Raw genomic sequence first — 6,000 nt, 5'->3', positions numbered from 1 at the left:
AAAATTCTAAAATATTCTTGAAACCATAAACAATAAGCCCTCGAACTCGAATCGCTCCACCAAGTGTTTTCATATTCCTTGAAATAAGAAAAAAAACTCCTAAAAATAGTTTTGGTCTAATTGTAAGACCTTCGAAGCTGCGTCTATCCCCCCCTCCATAACATCGTCGGAAGTTCTTGTCACTCCGTATACTTTATTTTAAATTCAATAAAAAAAACTGGCGTGTCTAACCGCACATCCAATCAAATCAAATGATCGATTTAACAGGTGCAATTCCTGTTTATACACCCGTGTAGAGAGATTATGGTAAATTCTGCTCGAGTATGCATGCGGAATCGAGCGGTTCAGGATTGGCCCGTGCCAGTCTACGGTACATATGCATTATCCCAGCTGGCGGAAGTACGTGTAGGACATTATACATACGTCGTGTTGGTACCTACTTACTACGGTGATAAAATTTTACGACGTTACAGCGTTACATATGCGGCAAGGGCGCCACTGAGAGATATACGATACGTGATATAAACGGATAATGCATATTCACTGCAGCGACACCGACACGCCGGGAAACGACGATCCCACGCGAACACCCCGAATCTCGTGGAAACAAATTAATTATCATTCCTACCAGACGGCCGGCGTCGGTGTACGCGTGTAGCAAAGACGCCCTTATCGCGCGCTCGTACCTTCTCTGGCATTTATTTATACGCGACCTTGTCCAACCTTCTTATCACGCCACTTTAAATACGCGATGGAGAAAATTTCCCTGCCTAGCTTCACGCGCTTGAAACAACCGAGCTGATTGCAATCCGTGTTGGTAGATCTCGTTAAACTGCAATCAACCCGGTCCTGCGGGCGAGACGATTCAACTATGATTGCGATTGATCTGTTGAGAAATTTGTATCAACTGTGGTATCTTTACGACGACACGGAATTCTCTTATCAATTTTCCGAAGAAACGTGTACTTTCACACGTTCTTATAACAACGACATTACTCTTCACAAATACAATTGAATATTTCTTCCGAAATACATGCCGTGTGATTCGGTATAAATATTCCTATGTCGATATATTCAGGAAGGTGACAGAGATTGGAGGATCGGTGTACAAAAAAACTATAAAACCAGGGAAACAAGTGGTCGTGAAAGTGGAACGGTTTCGCCTAGAAAAAAAAAATAACCTCTAAATTTCAACCCCAATTTCCGTTCCGAGACACCATCGTCCAATCTTATACGACCATCTCTGCTCAGGGCGGCCACTCGACGTTTCGAAATAAAATGGCAGGGTTTTTTTCCCCACTCTCGTGAATTTACTCGAGTACCTGTACAGTTGTATAAAAGTTCAGTAAGCTACCGATTTTACGAGCGATATTCTCTCTTTCGAATGAAATTTTATAGTTGTAGAAACTATCGAGCAAATGAATGGCTTATTTAATTCCGTTGGCGAATCGAGTTTGAAATTACGAAGAAGCTGTTTACTTGATTAGCGCCTGCGTGTGTTTGTGTGTGTGTTTTTTCTCACTCATCGATATTGGGTGTGAAAAATTCCGTCTAATGTGAAAAATCCAAAGAATGCAGAAGAGCGAGAAGTAGGCGTACAAATAAATTGAAATAATAAAGAATCTCTGGCACAAAGTCACGTACATTCCTTACATCTCGCGGGACGCAGCAGTTATCGTCGACGATAAATTTCCAAAATTGCCTTCCTTTTTCGATAGAAAGTCGAGGCTCGGCACTGGGTGTAGAGAGCCGTGTATCTAACAAGCCAAAAACTTGATTTGTGTCTTATAATTACAAGAGGTATTGAAAACGACGCGGTTTTCATAGGCATTTCGGCGACGGAGGCTCAGCAGCCAAGTTCGGCTGGCAAAATTGCGAGAAGAAGAGACTCCGCGGGGGGCATTTGGCGATTCACGGCACACAAAGCATCGCTTCAACATCGCCGCTCGAATTTCAACTCGAATACATCCGGCATCCTTCGATTTCGCCATTTATTCGCAATACCATAACCGTGACACGTACCGCTATCGAACTCGGGAAAAGAATTGGCGCGATTCTCCGGCATCTGAGACGTGTGCGATTTTGTTTCGGTAAATATTCGTCAAATTCGCACGGATTCGTGAGCCACGCTTTCTTTTTCTCCTTTTTCTCTCTACTCTCCTTTATCGTAATGAAAAAGATCACAGCGCTTCTCCGCTCGGTCGGAATCCCGTTCAATATCCGCCAAACGCACTCGTCTCGCGTCTTAGATTTTCGAAAACAAATTACAGCTAAGAATCCGCTTAACCATTTACCCGAGTAACCTTGCCTTCCGGCGTGCCGTGCGACGTCGAAAGGTTAGGTAGACACTTGATTGAAAATTTGGTACCCTGCCCTTTCCACCCACGCAAAACCAGTACATACTGTAAAAAGCGGCGTGTCATGACGTAAGCGAAGCCAGCCGATTCTCGGGAACGAATCAGGACCAGGATTCCAGGTATAAAAGCTTTTTCTGCCGCTTTATTGATGTCTCAGGATCGAGTGGAAGGAGAGTCTAAATCTTTAAAAATACAACAACAAAATCCTGTATATCCGTGAGAGTAAATTTCACGGACCAAACACACGGTTGGTTTCTTTTTTTTATTTTTTCTCTTGTTTTTTTGTACCTAGTACGATGAACCAAGGTGAAAAATTGTTCGTTCCTGGAGCGCCTGATCCCGATTCATCCCTGCAAAGTTTCCGGCTTGTGTGGCGAGCCTCGATCCCATGACGTAACGGTGAACCACGTGCACTTTACGTGTTTTCGCAAAGTTTCGGGGGCACGGGGCGGAGGGTGGAACATCAAGTTATACGCGCATTACACACGCCGTTTGCATGCCGTTATATGCAGCCTCGAAGGTACCTAAGCCGGATACTCGAGCCCTTCGTCGAGCTGATTCTATACCTATAAGGAGGATTGACGATAAGACAAGGGGCTCAGACCCCATCACCTAACGAACCCTCGGCTGGGAATCGGTGAGCACTCACGCAGCTCACGATCTTTAATAAGTGTGCTAATTTCGAGGCTGAGATTTTCTTTATCAAGGGACGGGGGATTCGCAATCAACCTTATTTGAATTCATTTTTTCGTCATTCAGCCTGATCAATTACCCATGAATTTTGTGTAAAAGTATAACCAAACTTCTTTTACCAATATTAAAAAACGTCTCTGAGTAAACGTCTGGTTTTGGCGTCGGATCTTACAGTCGTTTCAGCGCAACTCCGATTTCCATTGCTCCGCTATCCGCTATCTGCTAACGTAATGTGATAATTGAGGGAAAATTAAGCACGTACCGCGAAATGAAGATTTTTCCCACAACGTGGGCGTCGGATGATACTTGTCACAGATAAGATTGCCAGACGCGTATGTGCCGCTTCCGTAGATATGATGCATGGCAAATAAGGGTTCCAGCAACACGAAACGGTCTCACGTACCGAGTAAAACGGTTATACGGCTGACGTTCCGTACGTTGAAAAGATTGAGTAAGGAAGCGAATGGGCATTGTTATTGCGTCGATTCAACGCCCGGAGAAAATGGCAAAGGTGGAAGGTGCCGCGGTTGTTAACAACTAACCGTATACCCGCCGAGATATCATGCGTATAAATCATTCCGTTTTCGTCGAACGATCCCGGGAACGATTACCAGCTACTGCAGAGCGGTCGTAAGATGGCTGTCACTTATCGCTGGATATAATAGCGGATTGTTATACGGCCCAGACAACGCGACGCGACGTGGAATGAATTACGCGCAATACTGTGTCTCGGAATTTTTTCCCCCAACTTCTTTCGACTGCCTCGAAACAAGATCGAAATTATAGTTTTGGGAGAAGAAAAAAAGTATCGCGCCTATACTCTACGTGCGTATTATCTTCTCTGCAGTCGGATCGGCCTATTTGTTTTTAAAAAAATGTTCGTTTCTTCTTTTCTTCCCAATCCTTGTCACCGGCGCCGATGACTTGCTGGGAGTAAAACCGTCGCGGTCCGAACCTTGGACGGAATTGCATGAGCAGAGCGGCGGAAGGGTCATACGGTGTACGTGCGACGAATTTATATACCAGATTCCGCGCACCGTTCCCTCAGGATTCTGCCGATTAAACCGAGGGATCAACCCTCGGTCAGAGACAACAGCCGAGAGCTTTTAGTCTGGATCAAATACAACATGCAGCCGGCTCAGCCACCGGCTATCAAAAGCGAAACAATGACGCCGGCTGCCTCGAGAGTCGCATTCGGTATTCGTTGGTCGTTCATCCGAACTTCACGGATTTAATAACAACGTCCACCTCTCCCTACCTGAGTCTCGCACTCACTGAGATTAGTCCCGGAGTAATAAAGACGTCGCGGAGTGCGAAGCAAACGAAGAGCCGCATGCTCGGCGAGGGTGGAAAACTCGGCGCGAGTCGCTTTTCTGAAAATATCTGCTCCCAACTCGATTTCAACGAAAGCAAGCTCCGACGATGTTTACTTGGAAATATCGAGCTTCTCACGCGACGTCTGAGGTGTCTGCTTCCAATTTTATATTCCAGGCCGGACAGGTTCGACACAATCCCTTTTCCCACCGGGCACGGAGAAGCTTCAACGACCCAGACCGCGGGATTTAGGGATTACTTAATACTCGACGGATCAGGGAGTCTCGAGACTTCTCCCGATTCCACGCGGAGTTCGACGATTATACTGTCGACAAATGGACTCTCGAATCGAGCGGATCTGCCGACGCGTTCGTTCCAGATGTTCGACACTCGAGAGACAATACGAGAAGGACACCGCTTCTGATCCTTGACGAATCGGAGTTAATTGCGTCAATTTCACAACGATACCCGAGTCGTGTTCCGAGGGACGAGGTGACCGACCGAGCCAAAGATCCGAGGACGGTAAAATGGCCGTGATTTATTCCGTTGTAACTTTGGCTCCAGCTGCAACGATACAATCAGCTTTTTCGCCCCTCTTCGTTAGTCTAAAAACCAAGTTCTTCGCCCGGATTAAACAACTACAACGTGACTGAATGTAGTCTGCGTTATTTTCCCCGTTTCTCAAAGTTGGTATTCACTCCGGCCTCTTTGAATAATTGCCGAGTAGCGAATTGGGTGCTTATTCTTACGGTGATAATTAAGCTGCGAGAACCGGGAATAGATAATTGCTGCAAGCTCTGGCACCCCGTGTTATTTGTTCTGGAACCAGTATCTCCGTTGTATGTGAATAGTGCTCCATGTTTCGCACACGTTCCTATAACTCTTACAACTAAGTGCGTTGTTGCGGGTAAAGTGAGTCCGAACTGGAAGTCGGAACCCCGGTCCGCAACTGCTGGGTAAGGAAATGAAAGAACGAAAAGCAAACAGGAACGAACACATCGCTTCGATTATGGGTCATACGTATTTCAATCTGTTGCGCTTCGGGATCTTGAGGATAAACCACGCCTTGCGTTATCGGCCGAAGCTCTCGTTCTCGAAACGTCGAAATAATCCAATCGTTGATTTTCCTCGGACAGAGAGCTTTCGCGACACGAGCAGAGTCGTCGTGTTTAACATTAAAATTATACCGATAAAAACTCGAAGCGTTCGCCGATGATTAACGACTTGCTTGCAGAGAGCGGCTCGACAAATATCAATCACTCAACTCAATCAACGCGTATTTGGCCGGGGTCGTTTGATAAATTTTGAAGCGCTTAATCGATGCCGCGTCGACTTCTCGCGTGCTTGGTTACGAAATTACGAGACCTGAAAGCGAGTTCCGCGATACCGTCGGAGGTTGAAAAAAAAAAAAAAAAAAGAAAAAAGTAAAACCTGGAAGTGCAGCCCACGCGCTAAAATTGCGGCTAGGATCTTCGAAGTTGTATGAAAGTTGAGAAGCTGACCCGGGATATGCCTGGCTATATATCTTCTTTGACTTAATTCGCAAACTTGCCTGATATATATGCATAAACGCCGGGCCAGGCTCTGAATTTTTTAAAACTTTTCGACACAGCCGGAAGAAATCTGATTACAAAAT

The sequence above is a fragment of the Neodiprion lecontei genome, chromosome 2 (assembly GCF_021901455.1).
Source record: "Neodiprion lecontei isolate iyNeoLeco1 chromosome 2, iyNeoLeco1.1, whole genome shotgun sequence".
NCBI lineage: Eukaryota > Metazoa > Arthropoda > Insecta > Hymenoptera > Diprionidae > Neodiprion > Neodiprion lecontei.
Note: the sequence above shows the minus strand (reverse complement) of the source record.